We start from the raw sequence: 23,239 nt of genomic DNA, 5'->3' as shown, positions 1-23,239 counted from the left end.
GAAAAATTGTATGGTTGAGAGGGATGAGGCAAAATGTATGGCTATTAAGTCTGGGAGCCCAACTGGTTGGCAAATGTACTGCAAATTAAGAAATCATGTGACTAAACTAAACATAAATAAAAATAAACTACACTATGAAACAAAGATAAATAATATAAAGAATGATAGTAAAAAGCTTTGGGGCACCTTAAATGAACATTTTGGGGAAAAAGCCAACTTGGCTCCATCATTCATTGAATCAGGTGGCTCATTCATCACAAAACCCTCTGATATTGCAAACTACTTTAATTACTTTTTCATTGGCAGATAAGCAAACTTAGGGATGACATGCCAGCAACAAACGCTAACACTACACATAGAAGTATATCGGACCAAATTATGAAAGACAAGAATTGTACTTTTGAATTCCGTGAAGTCAGTGTGGAAGAGGTGAAAAAATTATTGTTGTCTATCAACAATGACAAGCCACCGGGGTCTGACAATCGGGATGGAAAATTACTGAGGATAATAGCAGACGATATTGCTATTTGCCACATCTTAAATTTAAGCCTACTAGAAAGCGTGTCCCCTCAGGCCTGGAGGGAAGCTAAAGTCATTCCACTACCCAAGAATAGTAAAAACCCCTTTACTGGCTCAAATAGCCTACCAATCAGCCTGTTACCAACCCTTAGTAAACTTCTTGGAAAAAACTGTGTTTGGCCAGATACAATGCTATGTCACAGTAAACAAATTGACAACAGAATTGCAGCATGCTTATAGGGAAGGACACTCAACAAGCACAGCACTTACATAAATGACTTATGATTGGCTGAGAGAAATTGATGATACAATTATTGTGGGGGCTGTCTTGTTAGACTTCAGTGCAGCTTTCGACATTATTGATCTTAGTCTGCTGCTGGAAAAACGTATGTGTTATGGCTTTACACCCCCTGCTATAATGTGGATATGGAGTTACTTGTCTAACAGAGCACAGAGGGTGTTCTTTAATGGAAGTCTCTCAAATATAATCCAGTTAGAATCAGCAATTCCACAGGGTAGCTGTTTAGGTCCCTTGCTTTTTTAAATGTTTACTAACGACATGACACTAACTTTGAGTAAAGCCAGTGTGTTTATGTATGCGGATGACTATACACTATACACGTCAGCTACTACAGCGACTGAAATGACTGCAACACCTAACAAAGAGCTGCAGATAGTTTCAGAGTGGGTGGCAAGGAATAAGTCAGTCCTAAGTATTCCAAAAACTAAAAGGATTGTATTTGGGGCTTAATCATTCACTAAACCCTAAACCTCAAACAAATCTTCTAATAAATAATGTGAAAATTGAGCAAGTTGAGATGACAAAACTGCATGGAGTAACCCTGGATTGTAAACTGTCATGGTCAAAACATGTTGATACAACTGTAGCTAAAATGGGGAGAAGTATGTCCATAATAAAGCACTGCTCTACCTTCTTAAGAGCACTATCAACAGCACTATCAACAAGGCAGGTCCTACAGACTCTAGTTTTGTCGCACCTGGACTACTGTTCAGTCGTGTGGTCAGGTGCCACAAAGAGGGACTTCGGACAGTACGGCTGGCCCTTGGATATATAGAGAGAGCAAACATTAATACAATTCATGTCAATCTCTCCTGGCTCAAAGTGGAGGAGAGATTGACTTCATCACTACTTGTATTTGTGAGCGGTATTGACATGTTGAAGGCACCGAGCTGTCTGTTTAAACGACTAGCACACAGCTCAGACATGCATGCATACCCCGCAAGACATGCCACCAGAGGTCTCTTCAATGTCCCCATGTCCAAAACAGACTATGGGATGTGCACAGTACTACATAGAGGCATGACTACATGGAACTCTATTCCACAACAGGTAACTCATGCCAGCAGTAAAATTAGATTTAAAAAATACACATTATGGAACTGTGGGGACTGTTATCTAAAACTTGTCCTTTGAGTAGAACTTTGATGCCATCTACAATGCATTATGTATATATTCAAAGCCATATCCTGTAATGCTTAGAGAAGATCTTATGTCAAGTGTTATTGAAGTGTTGTGGGTGCAGGTTTACTTGGCACATCTAAAGCCTTTACTTTTGGGGTGTTTCTATAGGCCACCGAGTGCTAACAGTCAGTATCTAAATCATATGTGTGAACTGGTTGATAGTGTATGTGTCACGTTCTGACCTTTATTTCCTTTGTTTTGTCATTATTTAGTATGGTCAGGGCGTGAGTTGGGGTGGGCAGTCTGTTTGTTTTTCTATGATTTGGGGATTTCTATGTTTCGGCCTAGTATGGTTCTCAATCAGAGGCAGGTGTCATTAGTTGTCTCTGATTGAGAATCATACTTAGGTAGCCTGGGTTTCACTGTGTGTTTGTGGGTGTTTGTTTCCGTGTCTGTGTTTTTCACCACACGGTACTGTTTTGGGTTTCGTTCATTCCACGTTTATTGTTTTTGTATTCAGTTGTTCATGTGTACTATTTCTTATTAAAAGAACCATGGACACTTACCACGCCGCAGATTGGTCCTCCGATCCTTTTCGCCTCTCCTCTTCGGAAGAAGAGGAGGAAATCCCTTACAGTACGTGATATAAACAAAGAGGTCTACTTTCTTGGGGACCTGAACATTGACTGGTTTTCATCAAGCTGTCTGCTCAAGAGGAAGCTTCTTACTGTAACCTGTGTCTGTAATCTGGTTCAGGTTATTAATCAACCTACCAGGGTGTTTACAAACACTAGAGGAACAATATCATCCACATGTATCAATCACATTTTTACTAATGCTGTACAACTTTGTTCTAAAGCTGTATCCGTACCCATTTAATGCAGTGATCACAATATAGTGGCTATATCCAGAAAAGCCAAAGTTCTAACAGGTGGGCCTAAAATAGTGTATAAGAGATCAAACAAAAGATTATGCTGTGACTCTTATGTGGATGATGGTAAAAATATGTGTTGGTCTGATGTGATTAATGAGGAGCATCCAGATGCTGTACTTAATGAATTTATGAAATTGCTTCTTCCAATTATTGATAAACATGCACCTGTTAAGAAACTGACTGTTAGAACTGTTAAGGCTCCATGGATTGATGATAAATTGATAAACTGTATGGTTGAAAAAGATGGGGAAAAAGGAGTGGGTAATAAGTCTGGCTGCACATGTGACTGGCTTACTTACTGCAAATTGAGAAATTATGTGACTAAACTCAACAAAAAGAAGAAGAAACTTTATTATGAAGCCAAAATCAATGATATAAAGAATGATGTAAACAACTTTGGAGTACTTTAAATGAAATTATTGGACAAATTCAACTCCATCTTTCATCGAATCAGATGGCTTATTCATCACAAAACCATTTGATGTTGCCAATTATTTTAATGATTATGTCATTGGCAAAGTGGGCAAACATAGGCAGGAAATGCCAACAACGAACAGTGAGCAATTGCATTCATGAATTAAAAAAACAAATAATGAAAGAAAAGCATTGCAAGTTTGAATTTTGTATTTGTTAGTGTGGGAGAGGTGGAAAAAGTGTAGTTATCGATCAATAATAATGACAAATCTGGCATTGACAACTTAGATGGAAAGCTACTGAGGATGGTAGCTGACTCTCTGGCGACTCCTATCTGTCATATGTTTAATCTGAGCCTAGAGGAAAGTCTTTGTCCTCAGGCCTGGAGGGAGTCCAAAGTAATTCCGCTACCCAAGACTGGTAAAGCGGCCTTTACTGGTTCTAACAGCAGACCTATAAGCTTGCTGCCAGCTCTTAGCAAACTGTTGAGAAAAAATGTGTTTGACCAAATACAATGCTATTTCTCTGTAAATAAATTAACAGACTTTCAGCATGCTTATAGAGAAGGGCACTCAACATGTACTGTACTGACACAAATTACTGATGATTGGTTGAAAGAAATCGCTAATAAGAAGATTGTGGGAGCTGTACTGTTAGATTTCAGTTCAGCCTTCGATAGTATTGACCATAACATGTTGTTGAAAAAACATGTGCTATAGCTTTTCAACCTCTGCCATAATGTGGATTCAGAGCTATCTATCTAATATAACTCAAAGGGTTTTCTTTAATGGAAGCTTCTCTTATGTCAAACATGTAAAGTGTGGTGTACCGCAGGCCAGCTCTCTAGGCCCTCTACTCTTTTCCATTTTTACCAATGACCTGCCACTGGCATTAAACAAAGCATGTGTGTCCATGTATGCTGATGAGTAAACCATATACGCATCAATAACCACAGCTAATGAAGTCACTGAAACCCTTAACTAAAAGTTGCAGTCAGTTTTGGAATGGGTGGCCAGTAATAAACTGGTTCTGAACATCTCTAAAACTAAGAGCATTGTATTTGGTACAAATCATTCCTTAAGTGATAGATCTCAGCTGAATCTGGTAATGAATGGTGTGGCTGTTGAACAAGTTGAGGAGACTAAATTACTTGGCATTACCTTAGATTGTAAACTGTTATGGTCAAAACATATAGATTCAATGGTTGTAAAGATGGGGAGAGGTCTAGGTATAATAAAGAGATGCCCTGCTTTTTGACACCACACTCCAAAAAGCAAGTTCTGCAGGCTCTAGATTTGTCTAATCTTGATTATTGTCCAGTCATGTGGTCCAGTGCTGCAAGGAAAGACCTAGTTAAGCTGCAGCTGACCCAGAACAGAGCGGCACATTTTGCTCTTAATTGTAATCAGAGGGCTGATATATTGATATATCCAATGTTTTGTGCGACTGACTTAAGGTTAAAGTTTAAGGGAGAAGTTAAGGGGAAACCAGGCCCAAGGTCAAACATGCTGAGGTTACCATGGTAACACACAGAGGAAAAGGAGGAGGCTGACCTAAGCAGGAGCTTTTGGACAGATGCCTGAGGGAGTATCTAGAATTCAAACAGCACATGGCCCACTGCAAATCACAGGTGTCAAGCGTGTGTGTGTTCATGTGTGTGGAAATACCCCCACTTACTTTTTGAAGTGATTTGTTTGAGAAACATTATGAATGGTTGTTTTCATTGCACATTAAAATGTGATACATTTGTGCAGTTAAATTACATATCTTTACTATAAAACCCATGAAAGAAAGACATGTCATTTAACTGTTCAAATGTATAACCTTTTATTGTGCAATGAACACAACCAGTCATAATGTTCCTCAAACAAATCACTTCAAAAAGCAAAATAATTCCAGCACCCGAACAGTGTACTGTGCACCGCCAACTTTTCTTCAATTCGCATGTGGCTAAAACTGTATCTCACCGGAGAAAGCATACGAGCAGGCGAAACAGTGCCCCTCTATCTTACTGTATGTAGCCCATGTATCTGATGCTGTTTTGTCAGAAGAGCATGGCATGTCATACTCTTTGAGGGCCAGACAGCATCAGATACATGTGGCTACACCACGAGCGGAGCATGGTGGGGCCTCAAGCGGAGAAAAAAAAAGATTACTAGTATTTTATTTTATTATGCCCAGCTCACGAGGCTCCTTGATGATGTGAGGCCTGAGGCAAATGCCTCTTCTGCCTAATGGTAAGTCCACCAAAGTGAGTGTGCGCACGCCTGATTGTTTGTGTGTGTGAGTGTGTGTGTGCGTGTGGAACCTGAACCTAGCCAATCCAGCCCAGTGATGATAGTAATTGAGAGAAATGAGTAGCTGGATTTGAAAAAAAGTGGGGACATTTGAACTGGACATCTGGTTTAAAGATATTAGCATCAAACAGGACAAGCATTAATACTACAGGAGCCTGAGTTAGAAGATCCACTTAGGATGAACGGCAGTACGGGGGAAGAGGACGGCTTTAATACAAGTTTCCTGGAACAGGGAGAGAGACAAGCAGTGAATAATTGAGAGGGAGAGGGTGATTTGTCTGAAACTGCATGCATTTCCCTCAGGTGACCAAAAACAAATCTGTTGTTTTCAACCAAATAAAATAAAATAAAATGTTATTTGTCACGCGCCAATACCTTACCGTGAGATGCTTACTTACAAGCCCTTAACCAACAATGCAGTTTTAAGAAAATAAGAGTTAAGAAAATATTTACTAAATAAAAAGGTAAGTAACACAATAAAATAACTAGGCTATATACTGAGGGTACCGGTGCTGAGTCAATGTGCAGGGGTACAGGTTAGTCGAGGTAATTGAGGTAATATGTAAATGTAGGTAGGGGTAAAGTGACTATGCATAGATAATAAACAGCGAGTAGCAACACTATAAAAAAGAAAAAAGGGGGGATCAATGCAAATAGTCCGGGCAGCCATTTGATTAATTGTCCAGCAGTCTTATGGCTTGAGTGTTGAAGCTGTTATGGAGCCTTTTGGACCTAGACTTGGCGCTCCGGTACCCCTTGCCGTGCGATAGCAGAGAGAACAGTCTATGACTTGGATGGCTGGAGTCCTTGACAATTTTTGGGGCCTTCTTTTGATACCGCCTAGTATGGAAGTCTTGGATGGCAGGAAGCTTGGCCCCAGTGATGTACTGGGTCGTATACAGTACCCTCTGTAGCGCCTTACAGGATGCTCTTGACGGTGCAGCAGTAGAACTTTTTGAGGATCTGGGGACCCATGCCAAATCTTTTCAGTCTACAGAGGAGTTGTAATGCCCACTGTCTTGGTGTGTTTAGAGCATGATAGTTTGTTCGCCCTCCATTTGGTAAATCCGACCACAATTCTATCTTCCTGATTCCTGCTTACAAGCTAAAATTCAAGCAGGAAGCCCCAGTGACTCGGTCTATAAAAAAGTGGTCAGGTGAAGCAGATGCTAAACTACAGGACTGTTCTGCTATCACAGACTGGAACATGTCCCGGGATTCCTCCGATGGCATTGAGGAGTACACGACATCAGTCACTGGCTTTATCAATAAGTGCATCGAGGACGTCATCCCCACAGTGACTGTACGTACATACCACAACCAGAAGCCATGGATTACAGGCAACATTCGCACTGAGCTAAAGGGTAGAGCTGCCGCTTTCAAGGTGCAGGACTCTAACCTGGAAGCATATAAGAAATCCTGCTATGCTCACTGACGAACCATCAAACAGGCAAAGCATCAATACAGGGCTAAGATTGAATTGTACTACACTGGCTCCAACACTCGTCTTATGTGGCAGGGCTTGCAAACTATTACAGACTACAAAGGGAAGCACAGCCGCGAGACCAGACAAGCTAAATCACTTCTATGCTCGCTTCGAGGCAAGCAACATTAAGGCATGCATGAGACCATCAGCTGTTCCCTACAACTGTGTGATCACGCTCTCCGTAGCCGACGTGAGTAAGACACTTAAACAGGTCAACATTCGCAAAGCCGCAGGGCCAGACAGATTACCAGGACGTGTGCTTCGGGCATGTGCTGACCAACTGGCAGGTGTCTTCACTGACATTTTCAACATGTCCCTGATTGAGTCTGTAATACCAACATGTTTTGAGCAGACCACCATAGTCCCTGTGCCCAAGAACATGAGGGCAACATGCCTAAATGACTACAGACCCGTACTACTCACGTCCGTAGCCATGAAGTGCTTTGAAATGCTGGTAATGGCTCACATCAACACCATTATCCTAGAAACCCTAGACCCACTCCAATTTGCATACCACCCAAACAGATCCACAGATGATGCAATCTCTATTGCACTCCACACGGCCCTTTCCCACCTGGACAAAATGAACACCTACATGAGAATGCTATTCATTGACTACAGCTCAGTGTTCAACACCATAGTACCCTCAAAGCTCATCATGAAGTTAAGGATCCTGGGTTCCTGATGGGCTGCCACCAGGTGGTGAGGGTAGGTAGCAACACATCTGCCACGCTGATCCGCAACACTGGAGCCCCTCAGGGGTCCACTCCTGTACTCCCTGTTCACCCACGACTGCATGGCCAGGCACGACTCCAACACCATCATTACGTTTGCAGACGACACAACAGTGGTAGGCCATATCACCGACAACGACGAGACAGCCTGTAGGGAGGGGGTTAGAGACCTGGCCAGGTGGTGCCAGAATAACAACCTATCCCTCAACGTAACCAAGACAAATGAGAGGATTGTGGACTACAGGAAAAGGAGGACCGAGCATACCCACATTCTCATCAACGGGGCTGTAGTGGAGCAGGTCGAGAGCTTCAACTTCCTTGGTGTCCACATCACCAACAAACTAGAATGGTCCAAACACACCAAGACAATTGTGAAGAGGCCTATTCCCTCTCAGGAAACTAAAAAGATATGGCATGGGTCCTCAGATCCTCAAAAGGTTCTACAGCTGCAACATCGAGAGCATTGGTTGCATCACTGCCTGGTACGGCAATTGCTCGGCCTCCGACCGTAAGGCACTACAGAGGGTAGTGCGTACGGCCCAGTACATCATGGGGCTAAGCTGCCTGCCATCCAGGACCTCTACACCAGGCGGTGTCAGAGGAAGGCCCTAAAAATTGTCAAAGATCCCAGCCACCCCAGTCATAGACACTTTACTCTCTACTACCGCATGGAAAGCGGTACCGGACTGCCAAGTCTAGGACAAAAACGCTTTTCAACAGTTTTTACCCAAAAGCCATAAGACTCCTGAACAGGTAATCAAATGGCTAACCGGACATTGCGTGCCCCCCCCTCAACCCCTCTGTTACGCTCCTGTTACTCTCTGTTTATCATATATGCATAGACTCATAAACTATACATTAATTTACACACTACCTCAAACGGCCCGGCCAACCAGTGCTCCCGTACATTGGCTAACCAGGCTATCTACATTGTGTTCCACAACCCACCAGCCGCCAACCCCTCTTTTACGCTACTGATACTCTCTGTTTATCATATATGCATAGTCACTTTAACCATATCTACATGTACAGTTGAAGTCAGAAGTTTACACACAGTTAGGTTGGAGTCATTAAATCTTGTTTTTCAACCACTCCAAGTCGGTTAGGATATCTACTTTGTGCATGACACAAGTAATTTTTCCAAACAATTGTTTACAGACAGACTTTTTCACTTATAATTCACTGTATCACAATTCCAGTGGGTCAGAAGTTTACATACACTAAGTTGACTGTGCCTTTAAACAGCTTGGAAAATTCTAGAAAATGATGTCCTGGCTTTAGAAGCTTCTGGTAGGCTAATTGACATAATTTGAGTCAATTGGAGGTGTACCTGTGGATGTATTTCAAGGCCTACCTTCAAACTCAGTGCCTCATTGCTTGACATCATGGAAAAATCAAAAGACCTCAGAAAATAAATTGTAGAACTCCACAAGTCTGGTTCATCCTTGGGAGCAATTTCCAAACGCCTGAAGGTACCACGTTCATCTGTACAAACAATAGTACACAAGTATAAACACCATGGGACCACGCAGCCTTCATACCGCTCAGGAAGGAGACGCGTTCTGCCTCCTAGAGATGAATGTACTTCGGATAGAAAAGTGCAAATCATTCCCAGAACAACAGCAAAGGACCTTTCTAGATGCTGGAGGAAACAGTTACAAAAAGTATCTATATCCACAGTAAAACAAGTCCTATATCGACATAACCTGAAATGACGCTCAGCAAGGAAGAAGCCACTGCTCCAAAACCGCCATAAAAAAGCCAGACTATGGTTTGCAATTGTACATGGGGACGAAGATCGTACTTTTTGGAGAAATGTCCTCTGGTCTGATCAAACAGAAATAGAACTGTTTGGCCATAATGACCATCGTTATGTTTGGAGGAAAAAGGGGGATGCTTGCAAGCCGAAGAACACCATCCCAACTGTGAAACACGGGGGTGGCAGCATCATGTTGTGAGGGTGCTTTGCTGCAGGAGGGACTGGTGCACTTCACAAAATAGATGGCATCATGAGGGGGGAAAATTATGTGGATATATTGAAGCAACATCTCAAGACATCAGTCAGGAAGTTAAAGCGTGGTTGCAAATGGGTCTTCCAAATGGACAATGACCCCAAACATACATCCAAAGTTGTGGCAAAATGGCTTAAGGACAACAAAGTCAAGGTACTGGAGTGGCCATCACAAAGCCCTGATCGCAATCCTATAGAATGTTCGTGGGCAGAACTGAAAAAGTGTGTGCGAGCAAGGAAGCCTACAAAACTGACTCAGTTACACCAGCTCTGTCAGGAGGAATGGGCCAAAAATTCACCCAACTTATTGTGGGAAGCTTGTGGAAGGCTACCCGAAGCGTTTGACCCAGGTTAAACAATTTAAAGGCAATGCTACCAAATACTAATTGAGTGTATGTAAACTTCTGACCCACTTTGAATGTAATGAAAGAAAGAATAATTCATTCTCTCTACTATTATTCTGACATTTCACAGCCTTAAAATAAAGTGGTGATCCTAACTGACCTAAGACAGGGAATTTTTACTGTGACTAAATGTCAGGAATTGTGAAAAACTGAGTTTAAATGTATTTGGCTAAGGTGTATGTAAACTTCCGACTTCAACTGTACATACTACCTCAATCATCCCGACTAACTGGTGCTTGTATGTAGCCTCGCTACTGTATATAGCCTCTCTTCTGTATATAGCCTCGCTACTGTATATAGCCTCGCTACTGTATATAGCCTCTATATAACCTCTCTACTGTATATAGCCTCTCTACTGTATATAACATCTCTACTGTATATAGCCTCTCTGCTGTATATAGCCTCTCTATATAACCTCTCTACTGTATATAGCCTCTCTAATGTATATAACCTCTCTACTGTATATAGCCTCTCTATATAACCTCTCTACTGTATATAGCCTCTCTACTGTATATAGCCTCTCTACTGTATATAGCCTCGCTACTGTATATAGCCTCTCTACTGTATATAGCCTCTCTACTGTATATAGCCTCTCTACTGTATATAACATCTCTACTGTATATAGCCTCTCTACTGTATATAGACTCTCTATATAACCTCTTTACTGTATATAGCCTCTCTAATGTATATAACCTCTCTACTGTATATAGCCTCTCTATATAACCTCTCTACTTTATATAGCCTCTCTACTGTATATAGCCTCTCTACTGTATATAGCCTCGCTACTATATATAGCCTCTCTACTGTATATAGCCTCTCTACTGTATATAGCCTCTCTACTGTATATAGCCTCGCTACTGTATATAGCCTCTCTACTGTATATAGCCTCTCTACTGTATATAGCCTCTACTGTATATAGCCTCGCTACTGTATATAGCCTCTACTGTATATAGCCTCCCTACTGTATATAGCCTCTCTACTGTATATAGCCTCTCTACTGTATATAGCCTCGCTACTGTATATAGCCTCTACTGTATATAGCCTCCCTACTGTATATAGCCTCTCTACTGTATATAGCCTCGCTACTGTATATAGCCTCTCTACTGTATAAAGCCTCTCTACTGTATATAGCCTCTCTACTGTATATAGCCTCTCTACTGTATATAGCCTCTCTACTGTATATAGCCTCTCTACTGTATATAGCCTCTACTGTATATAGCCTCGCTACTGTATATAGCCTCTCTACTGTATATAGCCTCGCTACTGTATATAGCCTCTCTACTGTATAAAGCCTCTCTACTGTATATAGCCTCTCTACTGTATATAGCCTCTCTACTGTATATAGCCTCTCTACTGTATATAGCCTCTCTACTGTATATAGCCTCGCTACTGTATATAGCCTCTCTACTGTATAAAGCCTCTCTACTGTATATAGCCTCTCTACTGTATATAGCCTCGCTACTGTATATAGCCTCTCTACTGTATATAGCCTCTCTACTGTATATAGCCTCTCTACTGTATATAGCCTCGCTACTGTATATAGCCTCTACTGTATATAGCCTCTCTACTGTATATAGCCTCGCTACTGTTATTTTTCACTGCCATTTTTACTGTTGTTTTTATTTATTTACTTACCTATTGTTCACCTAATACCTTTTTTGCACTGTTGGTTAGAGCCTGTATGTAAGCATTTCACTGTTATATTCGGCGCACGTGACAAATAAACTTTGATTTGATTTGTTGGTGATGTGGACACCAAGGAACTTGAAGCTCTCGACCTGCTCCACTAGAGCCTTGAATGGGGGCGTGTTCGGCCCTCTTTTTCCTGTAGTCCACAATCAGCTCCTGTGTCTTGCTCACGGTGAGGGAGTAGTTGTTGTCCTGCCACCAGACTGCCAGCTTTCCGACCTCCTCCCTAGAGGTTGTCTCATCATTGTCGGTGATCAGGCCTACCACCGTTGTGTTGTTGTTAGCAAACTTAATGAAGTTGTTGGAGTCGTGCTTGGCCATGCAGTCGTGGGTGAACAAGGAGTACAGGAGGGAACTAAGCACACACTATTGAGGGGCCCCCGATTTGAAGATCAGCGTGGCAGATGTGATGTTGCCTACCGTTACCACCTGGGTGCGTCCTGTCAGGAAGTCCAGGATCCAGTTGCAGAGGGAAGTGTTTAATCCCAGGGTCCTTAGCGTAGTGATGAGCTTCATGGGCACTATGGTGTTGAACACTGAGATGTAGTCAATGAACAGCATTCTCACATAGGTGTTCCTTTTGTCCAGGTGGGAAAGGGCAGTGTGGAGTGCAATAGAGACTGCGTCATCTGTGGATCTGTTGGAGCGGTATACAAATTGGAGTGGGTCTAGTGTTTCCAGGAGGATTGTGTTGATGCGAGCCATGACCAGCCTTTCCCAGCACTTCATGGCTACAGACGTGAGCACTATGGCGCGGTAGTCATTTAGGCAGGTTACTTTGGCGTTCTTGGGCACAGGGACTATGGTGGTCTGCTTGAAACATGTAGGTATTACAGACTTGGTCAGGGAGAGGTTGAAAATGTCAGTGAAGACACTTTCCAGTGCTCAGAGTACACATCCTAGTAATCCGTCTGGCCCCACAGCCTTGTGAATGTTGACCTGTTTAAAGGTCTTACTCACATCGGCTATGGAGAGCGTTATCACATAGTCGTCCGGAACAGCTGGTGCTCTCATGCATGCTTCAGTGATGCTTGCCTCGAAGCAAGAATAAAAAGCATTTAGCCCATCTGGTAGGCTTGCGTCACTGAGTAGCGGCTGGGTTGCGGCTGGGTTTCCCTTTGTAGTCTGTAATAGTTTGCAAGCCCTGCCACATCCGACGAGTGTCAGGGCTGGTGTAGTAGGATTCAATCTTAGTCTTGTACTGAAGCCTTGCCTGTTCGATGGTACTTCTGAGCGCATAGCGGGATTTCTTGTAAGGTTCCGGATTAGTGTCCTACTCCTTGAAAGCGGCAGCTCCAGTCTTTAGCTCGGTGCGGATGTTGCCTGTAATCCATGGCTTCAGGTTGGGATACGTACTGTGGGGTTGATGTTATCGACATACTTATTTATGAATCCGGTGACTGAGGTGGTATACTCCTCAATGCCATCGGATCAATCCCGGTACATATTCCAGTCTATGCTAGCAAAACAGTCCTGTAGCTTAGCATCTGCATCATCTGACCACTTCCTTATTGAGTGAGTCACTGGTACTTCCGTCTTTAGTTTTTGCTTGTAAACAGGAATCAGGAGAATATACTTATGCTCAGATTTGCCAAATTGAGGGCAAGGGAGAGCTTTGTACGCATCTCTCTGTGTGGAGTAAAGGTGGTCTAGTTTGCATATTTGACATGCTGGTAGAAATGAAGTAAAACTGATTTAAATGTGCCTGGATTAAAGTCCCCGGCCTCTAGGAGTGCCGATTCTGGGTGAGCATTTTCTTGTTTGCTTATGGGCTTATACAGCTCATTGAGTGTGGTTTTAGTGCCAGCATTAGTTTCTGGTGGTAAATAGACAGCGACGAAAAATATAGATTAAAACTCTTTCTGTAGATATGGTGGACTTCACAGTGGCGACTCGTCATTCAGGGCAGGTGGGGAAGATTTTTTTTTTAATTATATTTTTGTATTTTGGCATTAATACATGTCACATATCAGTTTGCTAACATTGTAAAAAGAAAAATAATAATTGAGTTAAAGCCGCATACAAACATCTCATACATACAAGTCTCTTGACTTCAGGAAAAAATGAGCTCCGACTGCGAAATATGTTTTGAACGGTCATCCAACTCGGAATTGTAAGTCAGGAACTCTGGCCTCTGGCCTAGAGCTGTGACCTGAAGATCAATGACGTCATCATGATTCGACCTTGTTTTTTTCCCTTCTACCATCCGTCCTTTCGGCCAACGTGATCTGATATCCAGAAGCTCTTTTCGATCATAAGAGATGGTAGCAGAAACATTACGTACAAAATAAGTTGCAAAGGGGGCGGCGCACCAGAGATTCTGGGTTCAAGCCCAGGCTCTGCCGCAGCCGGCCGCAACCGGGAGGCCCATGGGGCGGTGCACAATTGTCCCAGTGTCGTCCGGGTTAGGGAGGGTTTGGCCGGCAGGGATATCCTTGTCTCATCGCGCGCTAGCGACTCCTGTGGCGGGCTGGGCACAGTGCACGCTGACCAGGTTGCTAGGTGTACGGTGTTTCCTCCAACACATTGGTGCAGCTGGCTTCCGGGTTGGATGTGCATTGTGTCAAGAAGCAGTGCGGCTTGGTTGGGTTGTGTTTCGGAGGACACATGGCTCTTGACCTTCGCATCTCCCGAGTCCGTACGGGAGTTGCAGCGATGAGACAAGACAGTAACTACTACCAATTGGATACCACGAAATTGGGGAGAAAAAGGGGTAAAATAATAATATAAAAATAAGTTGCAAACAATGCGAGAAAATACACAAAATACCATAATTGGTAAGGAGACCGTAAAACGGCAGCCATCCCCTCTGGTGCCATTGTGTCCAACAGAATGACTTCTCAGGGATTGTAATATACGGTTATCCTCTTTCAGATCAATATTCCCCATCACTGCACAGCCTCCACTGGCAGCCATATAACTCTTTGAGACTTACCCCCTACTCGCCTCTCTCCATGCTATCTTCCTTCCACTACTCTATGCGCAAGTTAATGGATGCCAGATTTCCCCCGTCTTTCCACAATCTGAACCCAATCAGCCCACGGCCTAAGAATGAAGTAATTTGTGAATGTCAGTCTCAGAAGACACAGAGAATAACTGCCACTCAAAGTTATCTCTGCCTGCTGCTATCTGGCTGCAATTAAAAAACAGCACAGGCCCCTTAATACGCAGTCCGTGCTGATAACTCTTTAACAAAAACAGACCTCCTTGTTTCCTGGCAACAATAAAGTCATAATGAGAGAACAATCAATGGGATACAGGAAACAATTAAAGAGTTACATTCCAAAATGCTATACCGTATATCCATTTTCAGAGATGTTGGTAAATTATATTTTATTGTTTAAAGAAATTATGTTGTTGTTTTTTTACAATCTAATCATGGCATGGGGTTGTTCAATGGCAATCATGTATTTGTTAAAAAATCTATCACTTAATGGCTTCATTTCAGAGAGACAAATAATCATGTTTTTTGCTAAATGCTATTTATCCTCTTCACTCTTGGTGAAATAAATAGTACTGCTAGGTTTTACACAGTCAAATGTAACAAAATAAGTATGTTTAATAAAGAACTGTACAAATGATACATCTGTGACACCAATATAAAAACAAATAATAATTCAATACAGTAATATGGATATTTTAGTAATTTCGTAGATGCTCTTATCCAGAGCGACTTACAGTAAGTGCATTAACCTTAAGATAGCAAACACAGATCACAGTCAAGGATATGAACATTCCATACCAGCTATTTTACACACACATGAAGGTACCCATAACGAATCATTTCTGATGAAAAAACACAAATGTGAAGAATTGGTGGATATAGCATTTCGGAAATAAACTTCAATTTCAGAGTGTAACGGGACAATGTTGTAATTCCTCTGTGTTATTTCTGGATGTTGTTTTATTTGCATACAGTATATTTCATATTGTGTGTTCCATTATAGATACAGTATAATTAATGTTCTCTAAGGTATGATTGACATTCAATAAATGGGAGAAGAAGAATCTCTACATGATGGTTCTAACTGTAGGAATGTATGCAGAGGGTGCTACAAAAACCCAAGGACAGTTGTGATCAGGGGATCAGCTGGTCATGCTTGTGGTCTTTTCGGCACATCAAAACCCAGCCTTCCACACACCATCAGTCACTAGACACCATCCTCTCCTATTATTGCTCAGCTCAAGGCTGCATGACGAGAGGGCTAAAGGGGGGGAAACTAGACTCCCGGGAGACAGACAGAATAATTAAGACCTAAGGCAGGGTGTGTGATCTGAGCTTCTCCTCACTCTGGTCAGCCTCACTCGTCTCTCCCACCCAGAGCTCCACGCTGATGTTGGGTATACCCTTCTGGATGTGAACATATTGTATCCTTCCTAATTGAGCACAAGTGTTTTTAGAGAAGGGGAAAGTAGGGAAGTGGCTGAGCTTTATGGCGCCCAGCGACTCATGCAGGGCCATGAGCACTGAGAGGAAGCTGTGGCTGGAGGAGCATAATAAGATAACACAGCCAGACACATTAAACAGGTGTGTCCCTGTCATCTGAAGGGCAGAGAAAGCGAGAGAGAGAGAGAGAGAGAAAGAGAGAGAGAGTGCATGCTCTGAAGCTCGACTCATCATCATATCATAAATAAATACACCAATGATGAAAAATCCTATCTGCAGTTTCAGATTCTGAAACATGAGCTAAGGCTGTAGATTGGGGAGGTGAATTATTTTCCCTTTTTGTGGGGCCGTCTGGTCATCAATCAACGAGTGTAATGATTTGGTCTACGTGAGCGATTAGGTTAATTTCATCTCATTGTATGAAGAGAAAAGATGGATCACATTTACCCTTGGAGTGTGTGGGTGGTTAACCCTAAACAGTTAACACATTTGTGTTGGGGTGAACAGTTACAGTTGGTGGGGAACACTGTCTTCTTCTTCTGCATTACGCCATAGGCATTTATGTGATCAATTTACAGGCTTGATTGGAGGAAAAGTCCACTCATCAGGTGTAAATCAGATGCTGATTAAAAGGCAGGGTGGAATGGCCTCTCCAGAGGCGCATTGACTTATGAGTACCGCTGCCGTGCAGCTCTGTGGGTTAAAAACCTCTAATAGTCTAACATATGGAATTGTTTAAAGATGGTCATACCATGGATCATTTGCTATTTGATTATACCTTTAGGTATAAAAAAAGGGAGGGAAATGATTTGATAAAATATTGAATTTGGCCTTTACTGCTATAGCCCGTAGAACCGCACATTCATAAATGGCACAAAAAAATATATATCCTAAGGAATAAGGTTTTGAAGTGTCTGTCATACATTGAAGAGATATAAGAAGGCTCAGGAAATAAAATAAAAAATTGTACACATATTTAACACCTTATTTTTGTCGGCATAAAACCATATTTCAATTCGTTTGTATGGGTTACCTAGAGTGGTTATAATAGTTTCTAGGCCAAACCGGTTGGACGCTACATATGTTTTTGTGAGAAGATTATCGGGATGTCTCATGGTCTGACAAACATTGCTGTACCTCGGTCACTTTCCACCGTAGATGCGGAAGGCCGACATGGGCGGATGCGATTGAGACGCAGCCCCTGATATCTCTAACTTAAATTGACGGATTTTGATAGGTATTTTTTATTATGTTGCTTAGATTGACATACAGGTGCATCAATACACTCTTATGGAATTTTGAATGGATGCATTAGGAGACACAGTTTGGTAGTTTTTTGGAATTCAACAGGAGAAACATCCTCAAAATGAGTGGTATTGGCACATAGAGGTATTATCACGTCACACACCCACACTCACTCACCTCACATCTGGATAAGAACGCCTGCCAAATGACTAAATATACAATTTGTTTATCCTTCCTTACACACTAATCTGCATGCATTCATACACTTGAGCACACGTTCACATAAAGTGCATTCGGAAAGTATTCAGACCACTTGACTTTTTTCTACATTCTGTTACGTTATAGCCTTGTTCTTATTATTATTCTAATTTTAGAAAATACAAATTTTAAATAATTAAATATCACATTTACATAAGTAATGAGACCCTTTACTCAGTACTTTACTATAATACCTTTGGCAGCGATTACAGCCTTGTGTCTTCCTGGGTAAGACGCTACAAGCTTGGCACTAGAGGTCGACCGATTATAATTTTTCAACGCCAATACCGATTATTGGAGCCCAAAAAAAGAAGATACCGATTAATCGGTCGATTTTTAAAATGTATTTGTAATAATGACAATTACAACAATACTGAATGAACACTTATTTTAACTTAATATAATACATAAATCAAATCAATTTAGCCTCAAGTAAATAATGAAATATGTTCAATTTGGTTTAAATAATGCAAAAACAAAGTGTTGGAAAAGAAAGTAAAAGTGCAATATGTGCTATGTAAGAAAGCTAACGTTTCAGTTCCTTGCTCAGAACATGAGAACATATGAAAGCTGGTGGTTCCTTTTAACATGAGTCTTCAATATTCCCAGGTAAGAAGTTTTAGGTTGTAGTTATTATAGGAATTATAGGACTATTTCTCTCTATACGATTTGTATTTCATATAGCTTTGATTATTGGATGTTCTTATAGGCACTATAGTATTGCCAGTGTAACAGTATAGCTTCCGTCCCTCTCCTCGCTCCTACCTGGGCTCAAACCAGGAACACATCGACAACAGCCACCCTCAAAGCATCGTTACCCATCTGCAAGGGGAACAACTACTCCAAGTCTCAGAGCGAGTGACATTTGAAACGCTATTAGCGCACACACCCCGCTAACTAACTAGCCATTTCACATCGGTTACACCAGCCTAATCACGGGACTTGATAGGCTTGAAGTCATAAACAGCACAATGCTTGAAGCATTGCGAAGAGCTGCTGGCAAAACACACGAAAGTGCTGTTTGAATGAATGCTTACGAGCCTGCTGGTGCCTACCATCGCTCAGTCAGACTGCTCTATCAAATCATAGACTTAATTATAACATAATAACACACAGAAATACAAGCATTAGGTCATTAATATGGTTGAATCCGGAAACTATCATCTCGAAAACAAAACTTTTATTCTTTCAGTGAAATACGGAACCGTTCCTTACTGGTGGCATCCATAAGTCTAAATATTCCTGTTACAATGCACAACCTTCAATGTTATGTCATAATTATGTACAATTTTGGCAAATTAGTTCGCAACGAGCCAGGCGGCCCAAACGGTTGCATATACCCTGACTCTGCATGCAATGAATGCAAGAGAAGTGACACAATTTCACCTGGTTAATATTGCCTGCTAACCTGGATTTCTTTTAGCTAAATATGCAGGTTTAAAAATATATACTTCTGTGTATTGATTTTAAGAAAGGCATTGATGTTTATGGTTAGGTACAGTCGTGCAGATGTACAGATGTTAAATCATCCCCCGTTTGGCAAAGTTGGCTGTCTTTGTTAGGAAGAAATAGTCTTCACACAGTTCGCATGAGCCAGGCGGCCCAAACTGTTGCAAGAGAAGTGACACATTTTCCCTAGTTAAAAGAAATTCATGTTAGCAGGCAATATTAACTAAATATGCAGGTTTAAAAATATATACATGTGTATTGATTTTAAGAAAGGCATTGATGTTTATGGTTAGGTAAACATTGGAGCAACAACAGTCCTTTTTCGCGAATGCGCACCGCATCGATTATATGCAACGCAGGACACGCTAGATAAACTAGTAATATCATCAACCATGTGTAGTTAACGAGTGATTATGATTGATTGATTGTTTTTTATAAGATAAGTTTAATGCTAGCTAGCAACTTACCTTGGCTTCTTACTGCATTCACGTAACACTCAGGCTCCTCGTGGAGTGCAATGTAAAGCAGGTGGTTAGAGTGTTGGACTAGTTATCAGTAAGGTTGCAAGATTGAATCCCCGAGCTGACAAGGTAAAACTCTGTCGTTCTGCCCCTGAACAAGGCAGTTAACCCATCATTTCTAGGTCGTCATTGAAAATAAGAATGTGTTCTTAAATGACTTGCCTAGTTAAATAAAGATGTAGCAAAAAATAAAATAATAATAAAATAAAATCGGCCAAATCGGTGCCCAAAAATACCGATTTCCGATTGTTATGAAAACTTGAAATCGGCCCTAATTAATCGGCCATTCCGATTAATCGGCCGACCTTTACTTGGCACACCTGTACTTGGGGAGTATCTCCCATTCTTCTCTGCTGATCCTCTCAAGCGCTGTCAGGTTGGATGGGAAGCATCGCTGCACAGCTATTTTCAGGTCTCTCCAGAGATGTTTGACCGGGTTCAAGTTCGGGCTCTGGCTGGGCCACTCAAGGGCATTCAGAGACTTGTCCCGAAGTCACTCCTGCGTTGTCTTGGCTGTGTGCTTAGGGTCGTTGTCCTGTTGGAAGGTGAACCTTCGCCCCAGTCTGAGGTCCTGAGCAGGTTTTCATAAAGGATCTCTCTGTACTTTGCTCATTCATCTTGCCCTCGATCCTGACTAGTCTCCCAGTTCCTGCCGCTGAAAAACAGACAATTCCTTTGATCTCACTATCAACTGTGGGACCTCATATAGACAGTTGTGTGCCTTTCCAAATCATGCCCAATCAATTGAATTTACCACAGGAAGACTCTAATTAAGTTGTAAAAACATCTCAAAGATGATCAATGGAAACAGGATGCACCTGAGCTCAATTTCGAGTCTCATAGCAAAGGGTCTGAATACTTATGCAAATAAGGTATTTCTGTTTTCTAAAAACCTGCTTTCGCTTTGTCATTATGGGGTAATTTGTGTAGATTGATGAGGAATATGTTTTATTTAATACATGTCAGAATAAGGCTATAACGTAACAAAATGGGACGGGGTCTGAATACTTTCCGAATGCACTGTACGTGCACAAAAGTAGATGCTTACACACACACACACACACACACTTAATTCCACTTGGTTCCTAATCAATACCTGGAGGATGAAGGCGCATAAATCTCGATAACAACTGCTTCCTTTCCGCCCCATCCTAAGAGCCGCTCAACTGTTTCCCTTGCACACAAACTGTTATTCATCACACACCACAGAAACTTTAAAAAAAAGTAAAACATAATAAATGATCCTGAAACCCAGCCCTCCAGGCCAAGAGGGAACCGTAGGTGGTTAATTAATAGTTCAGCGACGGGGGAGGAAATGCCAGTCTGAGGCTCACATAAACTGCAAAGGAGCATTGAGGAAATACTAATCAGCCTCCAGGGCCTCAGCGCTCCATTCCCCAGACAATAGTGACAGAATGTCACTGCATCCTGCTACATAGGACTGTGGATCTTGGGTCTGAGTACTGTGTAATGTGTGTATGGAATATGGATGACTTGGTCAACAAGGGCCTACAGTACTAGCTAAGTCCCCTGGTCCAATCCTATAGTCTACATTCCTCTACTCTGTCCCCTGGTCCAATCCTCTAGTCTACATCCCTCTACTCTGTCCCCTGGTCCAATCCTCTAGTCTACATCCCTTTACTCTGTCCCCTGGTCCAATCCTCTAGTCTACATCCCTCTACTCTGTCCCCTGGTCCAATCCTCTAGTCTACATTCCTCTACTCTGTCCCCTGATCCAATCCTCTAGTCTACATCCATCTACTCTGTCCCCTGGTCCAATCCTCTAGTCTACATCCCTCTACTCTGTCCCCTGGTCCAATCCTATAGTCTACATCCCTCTACTCTGTCCCTGCATGTGCCTTCTGCCTCTCTCCAACTAGCCTCCTCCTTTCTCTCAACACTTACTGTGTATTACATATTTCCTTTTAGTTTCTCTTCAACCTTCTCAACAGCTACAGTAATGATTGTTTCTTTCCCCTCATCCCTGTGTCCTTGTGTTTTTAGATCAGCATCATGTCCAAACACTTCCACTGCCTACAGCCTCTCTCTCTACTCTCACTTTGACAATCTGTTCACCTTCTCCCCTTCCCTTGTCCCCCCCCGTCCCCCCGTCCCTCGACACAGAGGGTCTTCATAGGAGTTTATGTTAAGATATGATGCCAAACATTTAAATACACAGTTTAAGCAGTCTTTGACAATGACAAATGTTACAGACGATTTTATTTGAGATTTACATACCTGGCCACTCAAATACACACAAACACACAGTGCATGAGGTTAATACTGAGTTGTCCGTATGTCCGACCTTGCCAAAGGACGTTCTGAAGATGGAATGAATACTCATGGACTTCAAAGCCTCCTGCTGTGGTTACAGTACATTACTTCTACTGTATATTAAATAAACCAGAACCTGCAGCACCCGCCCCATTATCCTTCCTCAACCCAATGATCTACAACCCTCTGTCCCTCCCTCTCTCCCGCAATTACTGTTTTACAGGTCGGTCCCTTGTCTGACATTTGGGGACAGGAAGGTCCAGTCCAGTTTATATTCCACCACCAGAGCTCCCCTCTCCTGTCTCTGCCTGTCCCTCAGAGGAGCATCAAAGGGGTCTGATTCAGAGAGGCCCATGCCAACCTACATCAAACACACACAGCACAGAAAGCCAGCCATCCAGTCACCTGCACTAATCCTCAGGATAAATAAACCATGCGCAGAGCAGATTCGTGCAGCCAGCACAGAGCTATTTTCAGACACACTGTTTTTCTACCACGTCTGAAATGTATTCATAAAGAGCACTTTTCCCTCTCTCTCTCCCTCGCTCTCTCTCTCCCCTCGCTCTCTCTCTCTCTCCCTCGCTCTCTCTCAGGTCTGGGCAAATAGAGCATGTTTGAGCAACACCACTGATCTATCATCTGGAGGCCAGTTTCAATGAGGGGTTTGGATAGGGTTATCAGACTGTGCTAAGACATGAAAGGGTAAGCTTAGAATCAATGTTAGAGAAATGCCTTCATACAGTTTAAACTTCTGCACTTCCTTGGATGTGTTTTCTATGCCGCCTATAATCTGTTTTGCTGTATTTTATGAAGAATTAGAAAAGCAAATCAAATCAAAAATATTGGGTCAGTTCCTCTTGTCCCTCTTGGTCGGTTTGAGTCATGAAGGTGTGTGAGTGTGCGAGTGTGTGCGTGAGTGTGTATGTGTGCAAGTGTGTTTGTGCCTGTGTCTGTGTGTGCTTGCATGCGCATGCATATGCCTGTGTGTGTGCGTGTGTGTGTGTGTGTGTGTGTGTGTGTGTGTGTGTGTGTGTGTGTGTGTGTGCGAGTGTGAGCGTGAGTGTGTATGTGTGCAAGTGTGTGTTTGTGCCTGTGTCTGTGTCTGTGTCTGCTTGCATGCGCATGCAAATGCCTGTGTGTGTGTGTGTGTGTGTGTGTGTGTGTGTGTGTGTGTGTGTGTGCCTGTCAGCATAT

General features: G+C 42.3%; 1 protein-coding gene across 1 annotated transcript in view; it reads right to left on the bottom strand.

The window, feature by feature from the left end:
- LOC112222155 (acid-sensing ion channel 1) overlaps window positions 1-23,239 on the bottom strand; it is an 88,063-nt gene that overhangs the window by 40,546 nt on the left and 24,278 nt on the right. The gene's annotated exons all lie outside the window — the stretch shown is intronic.

This window comes from Oncorhynchus tshawytscha, linkage group LG22 (genome assembly GCF_018296145.1).
Source record: "Oncorhynchus tshawytscha isolate Ot180627B linkage group LG22, Otsh_v2.0, whole genome shotgun sequence".
In the NCBI taxonomy this organism is placed as follows: Eukaryota; Metazoa; Chordata; class Actinopteri; order Salmoniformes; family Salmonidae; genus Oncorhynchus; species Oncorhynchus tshawytscha.
Note: the sequence above shows the minus strand (reverse complement) of the source record. Positions and strands in the feature narration are given on the sequence as shown.